Source organism: Meleagris gallopavo, chromosome Z (assembly GCF_000146605.3).
Source record: "Meleagris gallopavo isolate NT-WF06-2002-E0010 breed Aviagen turkey brand Nicholas breeding stock chromosome Z, Turkey_5.1, whole genome shotgun sequence".
Lineage (NCBI taxonomy): Eukaryota > Metazoa > Chordata > Aves > Galliformes > Phasianidae > Meleagris > Meleagris gallopavo.
The window spans coordinates 12757131-12769592 of NC_015041.2; positions in this window are offsets into that span (position 1 = coordinate 12757131).

A 12462-nucleotide genomic window follows, 5' to 3' on the forward strand; every position below is an offset into this window, starting at 1 on the left:
TCAGTCATATTTAAATAAAAATAATACTGATTTACAAAAATTAGAAAAGACCAATTCAGCTCACACACATTACAGCCTGATGCTGTTTCTTTTAAGCCTTTTAAGTGGAAATTTAGACCTTTCCTTTATCTTAAGCCTCTTTGACTTCAGGCTTCCACTTCTTTCATTAATAGAAAAACTCCACTTTCTAGATAAGGGGACAGTGATCTTCAACAATAGGATAGCATTATCTCAATGTCACTGAAGGTTCGTTGCAATGATAGGATTGCTTAAACATCTATTAATGCAGAAACATAATGTAAAATTTGTACTCATTCATTACATGATTTGCTTCCAGTGCAGAGTGTTCCATTTGTGTCTCTGCTGACAAGTCCCAGAAGTTCCTGTGCAGAAGAGTTTGAATTAATAGCACTTTATACTAGGGATGTTTCTTGTGGCCATGCTGATTGATTGATTGATTGATTGATTTTAATCTGGAATTACAACAGTACACTCTGACCACCTTCAAAGCAAAGTTTAGGAAGCGCAGTTTATAGAAACTTAATCTCAGGGTCTTTGCGTTGAGTTTGTAATTTTGTATAAACACTGTGCTTGTGCATTGTACTGTTGAAATTATTTTGTGTGCACTTAAAACTACACACATGGAGTTAGGATGATTTGGGAAGGCCATCTCCAGAAATAGCTTTTGAAGTCTGGGACATTGCTTTACATCAGATGTACTCATTTAAAGTTGGGGTTGTTTATTCTGTTTTGTTTCTTTTTCACTATTGTTTATTTGTTGATGAGCAGGACACTCTTCTATGTGTCTTACAGGATCCGCGCTATAACAGGATTCACATGATCTGATGTATTGTGGCAGTCCCTATGAACAAAGACAAACTAAGGGGTAGTCTGAAGTACAATTCAAGGATGTTCCTATTAGTGAAACGTTAGATGCTAAAAACATTAGCGCGTACAAACTATAGCTTGTTTAACTATCAGTTGGGATTTTTCCAATGGCAAAGAAGCATAGTATTGCACAAGGGTGAGCTGACCTTTATATGGTAGTTGGAGGGAGGAGGAAAGGTTTCTCTTGTCTTTATTGTCCTCACAGGTTAGTGTTTTTTAAGTGCTGTTGAAGTTCATATTCTCTTCAGATTAATGGATTCTTTTATTGTAGAAAAACATAGCTGGCCTTTAGCATTCATTGGTTTATAAATATTCTATGTCTTTTGACATGTGTTAATGACAAACTGTTGGATTATCTGGAATAAGCAGTAGGAATTTTTTTGTTAGTATCCAGTCTGGAGCCACTGATTATCTGTGAAGCCTTTTTGCTGACTTTCTCTTTTGGGAGGTTTGAATGAGGCCCCACATTATCAATGGGAAGGATAAAGGAGTCATAAAACTGTTAGGAATAATCCTGAAGAGCTGTCCCACCACTGCTCAGCCCTGTGCCTTGGGAACCTCCCTGGGGACATGATGGGACACAGGCTCAACCCATTGGGCCATAGCCCGGCAGGGCTGAGCTGTGGGGAGCTGGAGCCAGACCCTCCTGCTGTGGCCTCACTGAGGCTGACAGCCGCAGGGCTGACGCGGGGGCCTGGACAGGGTGGGTGGGAGCCCTGGGTTGTTGAAGAGGGTCAGGAAGCACTGTGAGCGCTGTCAGGATGCTGGCATTAGCTCGCAGGGCTTTGTGGCTGAACTTTAAATTCGTTACAAACTTTAATTTCTTTGTACCATATCTTATCATTTTTTGGGACCTTTTCTTGCCATCTTTTAACAGTCTGGAAAGAAAGAGCCTTATCTCTGTCAAACATCTCATTTGTTAATAAATCACCTGCTCATTGCTTAGAAACAGTATTATTTCATTTCCTGACCTGACCTCTCTTCTGAGTGTATTTGAAATAGTTTTATTATTTACTGTAGCTCTTGGTTCAGCCTGTTGAGTTCCTGTCTGCTATCAGTATTGTCCTTAACCTAATATATAATCTTGTTCCTGTTCTTGTCATTGAGCTACAGATGCATTAGGCCTCACGTATACCTCACTAACATATGTGATTATTTTATTGGCTCTTTAAATTAGCTTCTTTTCTGTTTTCTGTTCAGTTCCTCTGCTTTTGTATATGGCAGACATGAGTACAAGCAATGGCAGGTATCACTCCACATCACTAGAATGCTGTTCTTTCTGTTTTCACACTGCCATTATCTCTGGGGAGGCATGTTAGTACTGTCCTATGGCTGCAAGGCCATCAGTGGCTCCAGACTGGCCTTCTGCGCTTAGAGCCTTCTAATTAGAGGGGAATTTTTTAAGAATTATAATTGCAACTGCATTTAAGTGGTAGCTAATAGTGATACCACTTCCAAAATCCCAGATTTACTGCAAGTCATACATCTGCAACTGCGGTTTTGTATGGATTAGTGTCCTTGCACTGTTACCTTAACACTCTAGGCAGACTTAATATGAGATTAACAAGAGCAAGCCTCACAAATGGCAGGATGAAATAGTAAACAAGAAGCAAGTGTTCCTTTGAGGAGCTGGTCTCTCTCCAAGGTCAGAATGGTAGTAGGACTAACAGGCGACGCTACAGGCTTGGGGCGGTGTAGCTGGAGGACTGCGTAGAGGAAATGGACCTGGGGGTATTGATTGATGCTCGGCTGAACATGAGCCGACAGTGTGCCCAGGTGGCCAAGAAGGCCAGTGGCATCCCGGCTTGCATCAGAAACAGTGTTGCCAGCAGGAGAGGTGATTGTTCCCCTGTACTCAGCTCTGGTGAGGCTGCACCTGGAGTACTGTGTCCAGTTTTGGGCCCCACACTGCAAGAAAGACATTGAGGCCCTGGAACGTGTTCAAAGGAGGGCAACGAAGCTGGTGAGGGGTCTGGAGCACAGGCCATATGAGGAGAGGCTGACGGAGCTGGGAATGTTCAGTCTGGAGAAGAGGAGGCTCGAGGGGAGACCTCATTGCTCTCTGTAACTTCCTGAAAGGAGGTTGTAGTGAGCTGGGGGTCGGCCTCTTCTCTTGTGTCATTAGTGATAGGACCAGAGGGAATGGTTTCAAGCTACGGCCGGGGAGATTCAAGCTGGACATTAGGAGGTATTACTTTTCAGAAAGGGTGGTCAGGCACTGGAATGGGCTGCCCAGGGAGGCGGTGGAGTCGCCGACCCTGGAGGTGTTCAAGGAAAGACTGGATGTTGTGTTTACATCCAGTAACCAGTTAACATCCAGTTTACCATGTGTGACATGGTTTAGTGGGAGCTATTGGTAATAGGTGAACAGTTGGACTGGATGATCTTTTAGGTCTTTTCCAACCTTGGTGATTCTATGATTCTATGATCAAGTTCTAAGACTTGAGCAGTGAGGGAGGATCTAGATATACCATCCAGCTCATTTTCCATCCAAAGAAGTGCAAGAACATAATGTGAACACATCTAATATCTCCTGGTGTTGTCATTTCATTTTAGGATTCTCCTTGCATAGATACGATTTCACTAAACTACTGCCCAGTAGTGTCCAAATTTCTTAGTAAAAATGCCACAAAATCTTGTGTTTTTTCTTTTCTTTTCTGTGTTTACTTTACACAGTAAATGCAACTAGACTGCCCACTTGGTGTGATTCATCTTTTATCTTGAGTTTATATATAAAGAAAGCTTTCCTCCTCATCCCTTTTGCTGTAATAACAGTGCATAGAAGTCAAGTGGTGTTTATCGTGATGTTCTGTATACTTCACAGCTGCATGCTAGTCATATGTGGAATTAACTTAGTAATGTGACAAATCGCTCCACAAAAGTGAATGTAAGAGCTCTTTTCTAGATCTGTCTCATTTGTCACACATGCATGCAAAGGACTCCTGCTGTAATTGGCAAGCCTAATGTAGGAAAGAAGAACATAGCTTTTACTAATTTCTGCAGTAGGTGTTTTTGTAGCTTAGGGCATTAATTGAAGTTATAAGAGCCTTAGGGATTACTTAAACACCCACGCAATTACTATAGTGTTTAGGAATTTTCAGTAGTTGCTTTTAAAGAACGACTTTCCTTCATTTAAATTCCAAAACTGAAAAAGGAAAGAATGGATTGTTATAAAAGTTTCTAAAATTCTGTTTCTGCATTAAACATGTATTATGATAAAGGACTTCTCACTAATGGTCAGATATGGGAGTTACATTCAGAATACTGTTTCTGTTATAATTCCCTGCTGAATTATTCCATCTGGTAATATTACTACTTATGAAGTGATAACATATGCACGTAACAAGATGATTGTAAAAGCTCAGAATCAGTAATTTGATTGTGTTACTAAAACAATAGTAGTGAAGCATTCTGGCCTGCGGTTGCCAGCATTAAATTACCATGACTGTTGTAAATCATACAAGAGGATTGTGGGAAATAGAGCTTTCAGCTTTTCATTACAAACCCTCATTTTCTGTCCAGTGATCTAAAGGAGAAAAGCGCACAGCCGTCTGTCTAATAGACTGCGGTGGTGGTTTACAGACCATTACTCCCAGTGCTCCAGGGGAATGAGAGTAGGAAGGGGCAACATGAGTGAACAGTGTAGTTTCCTGAGGATCACAGTGCTTCTTGCTATAGCAGAGAACTGAGTCTATATGTATAACTGCTACACAAGGGGACCCTGGCAGGCTTCCATGGTAAGGATTGTGTGTGTGTGTGTGTGTGTGTGTGCGTGTGTGTGTGCGCGTGTGTTTCACGTGCACAATACAGAAACTGTGTGGAATGAATAGGAACTTCTAGGAAATGTGCATATGTTGCAAATTATAAGTAATAATGTGGTTATCTGAGACTGTGAAAAATATGCCTGGCAAATGTAAAAGCTGTCATGGACAGTTCCTTTAGCTGGCCTGTTTTTCAAAAGCTTGTAACAACAGATAGCTGAATAGTTCATACATGTTACAAAAGAAACAGTTGTGCCAAGTCTGTATTAATGCTGGAAGAAGCGGTGCTCAGTCTTACCTAACGTCATTTAAGATACTTGATGACTACCAGAGGCTGAAAGGGTAAAGAAAGGATAAAGAAAGAGAAAGTACTTAGTTTGATAAAAGAATTTGGACCAGGAAGCTTCTTAGCCTTTCATTTTGAGGTTAAGCCAGCAGAAGAGGCAGACTGATACAAATTGGCTGCCGTTGCCACTATTTTCTCAGATTACAATATTCATCTTGTTATCATTGGGCCTTTGTTGTTTTCAACATGGATGATAATTTGACCGGACCAATCTAGATTATAAATCCAAATTGCCACTGCTGATGGCCTCGTGTCCTGCTGAAGCTTGAAGAATATCTACTGTGTAAGATGCGTTTCAGCCTTATCTTTTCCCTACTTAAGCCTTCTTCACCCTTTCTAACACTAACAAAGTAGATTTCCCAAGGCTCAGAAGAGGCATCTAGGCTAAAATAGATCGGGTGCTGTTGTGTTGGCAGAGGACAAAGTGGTGAGGCACAGCTTGCTTCCCTGTGCCCTGTAGTGGCCGCGTTTGCACCCTCAATGGAGAGCAGCTGTGGAGCTCTGTGCCAGGGCACGGGTGGCTGGGACAGGGCTAAATGGTCAAAGCTGGAGCTGTGCAGGCAATTGAATGTTGTGTAAGGATGATGGATGCCAATAATTGGGCCAATTCCCTGGTTCTTTTCAGTTTACTAGAGTAAACATAGTTAAAATGTTATAAAGGGCATGTGTTGCTTCTGGCATTTTTTAGCATAAAGTTAGTTAGTCAGCATCAGAAATAAGATGTATTTTGCGTGTGCTTCTCTCAGCTTTATGAGGGTTTCTTCTTTTTACACGTAAAAAGCAGAATCCAATTCCACTGTACTTCAAGGGTATTCTGTACCCTTTACTAAGTACATCTAGGCAGAGAGGTGTTAATTTAGAAGTGAAGTTTTAATACCTTCAATTTTATATTTTCAGAGTGATTTGTTGTTATCTATGGAAGCAGGATTCAGGTTCTGCACTCCAAGTCTTAGTGCTGCTGTGGATATTCTGTTCTTGCTCTGCAGTGACGCTGGAGGTTCATGCTGCCTTTCAAGTCTCAGTTGTTCCCATGATGTTTAACAGAGTGGCACTAGAAGATAACTACTTCTTGATTAATGAGTTATGAGCTAAGAAAAGGAAAGAGTTTTTGTTGTTTAATGACTCTTTTGCTGCCTAAACTTACAGCCCTACTATATTGTTTTCCTTGTGCAAATATGAGAGAAGCTTACCACAGAAATTACAAAATCACTATTCCTGTGGCAAGAGTGCATGGTATTTGGGTTAGTGCTCTTGCCGGTTAAGACACGTATCTAACATCTGACTCTACCCTGATCCTTCCTGTGACATTTATACTATCAGAGCATATCGTATGGCCGTGATTTACATGTATGAGAGCTAGTGTTCCTGAGATGCTAGTGTCCACATCTGATACAAATACGTGAAATGTTTCTGAGTTCCTACTCTCTTGTTTCTGCCTACCACATTACGCTGACTCTTTGTGCCACAATCATTATTGTACCAGCTTGAAATGGTAGTCTAAAGAAACTGATGTCTAATAATAGAGTATGCAAATATGTTATCAGAGAAGAAACTATAGTAGTTATTCTTAGAGTAAATGTGAATTATTAGTAAAACATGACCATTGTGATTTTATTCATAATTGTATATTTTGGAAATTGTTTTCGAAGAAGCTATAACTCAACTTAGTAAGCAGAACAAAACAATAGTTTAATTAATCAGAAACCAATGTGGTCATTTTCTTACTTAACAGCATTGGGTGTTTGTGCTCAGTCAAAGGGAAGTAGTGGTGCACTTCCAATTGCTTTTATTTAATATTATTTTGGCATCAAATAAAAGTTTCAAATAATACTTTAAATACAAAGTCCTTTATTTAAGATAGCGATCTTTCCAATTGGTAGCATCTCTATTAGGATGCCAGCCAAATTTTCCTTAGTTGTGTTGGCATGGCACCTTAAAAAAAATTTGTTTCAAACATATGAAAGCTTTTGCTAAAATCTCATCAGTGACTTATGAGCTCGCACTTTTCTGCTTTGTAGAGCTTCCAAGAGCTGTTTGAGTAATTTATTTATCAGGCTAGTGAGAATTAAAAACAAAAAACAAAACAAAACACAAAAAAAACTGAATTTCTTGAAGCAAGTGACAAAAAAAAAAAAGGAATTTTTGATTAATATTTTCTTGATCTTTTGATGTTGCCTCATCAGACTTTTTTTTTGAGCCTTTCACCTTTTATAATTAGATTTAGGTCAAACTTAAAGATAAAATCATCTTTAAACAAAACATTTTTTTCATGTATAGCATTCAGTTGAGTGCAGACTTAATGAAAGAAATGATTTTCACATTTTTGCATCTCATTTCTGTGAAATTGACTTTTAATTTACAGTTGTTTCTGAATTATTCCAACTCATATTTTTCACTGGGACAAGGTAAATGAATTTGGAGCAAAATTTAGGAGCAGTATTTTCAGCAAGAGGATTTTTTATACCAGTTAAGTTGTTGTTTTGATTTGAGATTTCCTCAAGATACAGAAGAAATGAGAACACTAGGAATAGAAAAATAAGAACCTCTGTGGAAGCAGTGAATAAAAAAAGACTGTAAGATTTTGGGAGTATAGCCAAAAGAATAAGTGAACAAGACTGGTGATGGTATCACATTCTGAGTTTTGTTCAGGAACAGATTTTTAGAAAATTTGGTAAAGTGTAAAAGATCTGGACTTTAGAAATGGAGAATGAGGCCTCCTGATAGTGACTGAAAGCACTGTATTTGATGAGTTTGAGGCCAAAAAAGGAAAAAAAAAAGAAATAGTTCTAGGTTAAGCTAGCAGAGAGTTTTTTAAGAAGAGAAATACTGAGCAGGTATGTAGAATGGGAATAGATAAAAGGTTAGAGGAAAGCTTGAAGGAGAGGGAGAGGGGAGCAGCAGAACAGAGTGCAAAAGGAATGATATGAAGGTGTCAGAATAGAAAAGAAGAAAAGCAGTCTAAAGCTGTTTCAGCAGTTAGTGCGTTCCCTTCGGTCTTAAAAAAACAAAAGTAAGCAAATTGGAAAAAAATCACACAATAATCCTTGTAATTATCTCTTTTCTGGATTCATACTTCAAAATAACTTGAATGTTCAGTCATAAAAGTGGAAACAAAGTTCATTCAGTTCTCTTAGTGTGCTCCGGCTAATTCCACCAAAGAGCATTTCAGATACCTGGAAAAGCAGTTGGACCTCTTGCAAGCTGGCCTTGCAAATGAGATTTCCATACATTTTGGCAAAGCGACACTTCCCATTCATTCTGAATGACACTTCAGTCATTGCTTCCATCGAGCTGTTGGTAGGTGTGGAGGCAGGCAAGTTAGTATAGAGTGTGCTGTCCGTGGAACATACTTGCTCATCACTGGGTCTTGGAACATTGGATCATTCCTTGTTAGTATGAAATGTTTGCCTCAGGCTATCTCCTAGCTCATGGTGAATTAGATGTGGAGATTTAGGTAGCTGACATAAAGCCTTCTCAGCATCATTTCTACCCTAACAATTCTTTCTTGTCTTCCCTCTTGCCCTTACTGTAAGGTGTTCTTGTCTTTAAAACTCCTAATTTCTCTGGATAGGTTTCATTTCAGCCTCTTTCTGGGCTGTTTTAGACACCCATTTTCAATTTATCTAAAGCATAATGTCAGCTGAGCTCTTTATTGCACTGTCACAAGTCCGTATATCCACAGTCAGGTTTGTCCCTTTAAATGCACCACTTTCTTAACAGCAGGTGTATTTCTTGGAAACACGCTGTCCGTCACAGTCTGCAAAGTCATCTTCATCCTACATCTGAAAGATGACTAGGAGCAGTTCGTCAAGAGTATGAACACCCCTTTAAGATCGCACTGAAGGTCGTGATATTCAGCTGTCACGCTGCCATATCAGATAATCGTTGTGGGCAGCTAAGGCAGTTTGAAGTATGGTGTCAGTGTGTTCTTCTGTAAAAAGATGATGTGCTTTTAGCCAGGTGCTAGAAAATCACTTGCCTATGTAAATTATGAAAGGAATTCAATTCTTTGCTGGTTGAAACATTTCTGATTTCTCCCAATGGTCCTCAGTTAAGCTGAGATTATGGGAACAGATTGCTTCTATCAAGGAACGCTAGTACAGGAGAGATACTGCAGATTCATGTCATGGTTACTACAGCTTGCTTCGGTTGAGTCTGACTCTCTGTGCTCCTTTTCATACAAAATGTATGAGCTGTTTGGAGAAAACCACTTAGTACAATGAGAAGCGCTGTTTCTCACATCTCTATTGCAACCCGAGGCATTTGTAACAGTTTCTTTTTTTAGGTCTCTGACTAATCAGCAACCAAAGTAAGAAGTATTTTTAAAAAGGGCCGGACCACGGAACACTCAGAGAAGCTCAAAACTTACAGATCATGAAATTGTCAAAACAATCTGACATCACCATGTGGTCTGAGGACTTAGTGTTAATTGGCTTTAGAAGGAAGCAGAGCTTTAAGCGGATTGCATAAATCTTCCCTAGAGGGGCTTTTCAGGTTTGTGACCAAATACTAAAATTATTCTTGTCTCATTTATGTAGTCGTCGCCATCATTTTTCAAACTGAAGGTGATATAGGATGTATATAACACATGCTGCTCTGTCAAACTAGCTGCTGTTTGCTGTTCTGATTCATTATTTTTGTCAAAGGAAAATGTCATGCACCAGAGCTAAGGAGAAAACATTCAGTTGAAATTTATTTGAATTTTTTTTAATGATTTCTTTACAATATGATGTATTTTTTGTTTTTCTGTATAGATCATTTGTTGTTTCTTTGAGTTTGGTATTTTATTTTTTTAAATTGTGCTTGGGTTTTATTTCAAGAAAAGTGCTTTTCTTGATGCTCAGTATAGAACTGCTTACAGAAATAACTACTTTTCATTAATCTTTTCAGACACTTATAGTATAACTAATAGTATAACTCTTCATCCTTTAGTCTAGCTTCTTAAACACTGACAAGATAAATTAGAGCTTCATTAAATTAATGATTTGGTAATTAAAGAGGATTCAGAGGAAAAGCTTAGAAAAATGGATACAGTATAAATGAACTCTATATTAAAGTTACCATTAAATTGAAGAACAATGAATCATAAATTGTATTTGTATAAATGCACATTCTTTCTATGGGGAGACAGTAATTATTATGCCCAGGAGCATTCTCTGTAACATCTCCCACTTAGCTACTTTCAGCATCAATTATTCCATTATTATGAAAACTTCTGAAATGATCTGAGATTAAAAAGAAATGAAAGAAAAAAAAACAAACAGACTTTTTCTGTACAAGGGCTGCTCCAAAAGTAATGCCTCCTATTTTATGATAGTGGCCCATGACATCAGAGGTGAATGTTGGTGGTATGGCAGTATAGGTTGAACCCTTCCACCAACATCCTCTTACATGTTGTTGCCACGTGACAATATGTGGAAGCAGAGGGGCAGCCTGACAAAATGGCGTCTGACATGGAAGTGTGGATGAAGCAGGATGCATCACTGAATTCCTCCATGCAGGAAAAAATGGTGCCCACTGACATTCATCATTGATTGGTGAATGTTTATAGAGACTGCAGAGTGGATGTGAGCCCAGTGGATGTGCTCAGCATGCAGGCACTTGTTAATGGCTGGTGAAAATGCATAACTAGTGGTGGTGACTGGTTTGAAAAACAGTGTTTTGTAGCCAAAAATTTGCTCTATCAAATAGCGTGATTGAGCTTTATTGTAGTTTCTATGGAAATAAATAGGAAGCATTAATTTCAGTTTGGAAGTTTTGATAACATGAAGTTCTCCTTAATACAGAGGTGATTAAGATAAAAAACACATCAGAAGACATACCCTAGAAGTGCAAGAAAACAGCAACTTTTATTAATGTTTTAATGATATAATTTACTGACAAGTTATAAGTGTTTCATGAGGAAGTTATTAAAGATTATCTGATTTGGCATACAGTAGTGCCTTCAGGAATTCCTTGTGGTATATGTCTACTGAAATGGGAAAAGGAAGCACTTTCCATTTCTTGTTGTTGAAAGTATTAAGTGAATTTTATTAATTTTTGCTATTACTTAGCATTTATGTCATATAGCGTATAGACAAACCTGAGAGAACTGCTGAAACGTGCCTATGTTATATTACACATGTATATATATGTAAATACCTAAGTCAATTTATATTCCTAATATAGTCTCATATTGGCTACAAGTAGGAATCTGTCTGAATATTGCCATCAATGGTCTCCTGCCAACCCCTTAAATTGGCTGCTTTAAATTCCTGAGTCTGATTTAAGATTGTTGATTTAATATTTTTAGAAGAGAAAACAAGCCTAAGTTAGTGCAGAAATAATTGACTGAAAATGTGAATTGCGCAATATTCATGGTCTCACTTAGCACCTCAGAGAAAACATGCTATGAAGGAGTTCTTCACAGCAGTCTCCTGTGTTAATTGTCACACATGCTCATAAACTATCTTGCTGGATGCTTCCTGTTCCCTAGTTATCCATGTGTAAATAAACCTTAGTTTTTGATAGCTGTGCTCTTGGAGTGGGACTCTGCATCAGATAGGCAGCATGTTGCCTTCAAAACAAAAGATGCAGTGTGGAGATCTTACAGGGGTGGCTAGTAAATCCACACTAAACTGGACTATCTGAGATGCAGGTGTGCTTTGTGTTTTTTACTAAATTACGTTTCTAAAGGCAGGGAAAGGCACAGTATCATAAAGCAATGAAAATTCAGTGTATTTTGGTCAAATAGGTAGTTTCTGTAATCTACTGATCACTGATGGGGAGTTTGTTATATGACCTCTGTGGTTTACCAGTCAGGACATTTATTGAGACTCAATATTGCAGAATACGCATGAAAATTGAATGCAGAACTCAGAGTAAACTTTTAAGGGTAGCATCTGTGATGAGAAGTCATGATGTGTGATATAAATATGTACATGTGTATACCCATATCCATACCTATACCCATACATTCTCTCAAAAGATGTCTCACTGTGATTGATTTGTAGAGGAGTATTCTAGAGATGTATTCTTCTATTAATATTAGTTAAAAGCAAATAAGTACTGCTTTTAAAATTGAGCTGAATAAAAATATACAGTGTTGTTGCTGCACAGGTGCCAAAGTCTGAGACACAAGAAATTTCTTCTGGTTCTCTGTCACCATGAGAGTTAGAGACCAGTGATTCTGTGTTTAATTGTTACTGAGAGAATGAGGTGAATTTGAAATCTTCCCAAATGCAATACTTGATTCTGAGATAAAATGCTGAGTGCCTTCACTGCGAACTTTAGAAGGAGATGTGATTGCTGGTTGAATCTTGCTTCCCATTCAACTCTGAGAAGCTTTTCAAAATGTACAAAAGTAAGACTAAAATCAACAAGCAGCATTTCTTGAATAATCTACAGAGTTAGGAATAACATTGTTAAGAGTCTGCTTAGAGCTCCCATGGAGTTCCTAGACAGACATCTCTTCAAAATTTAGTCTTT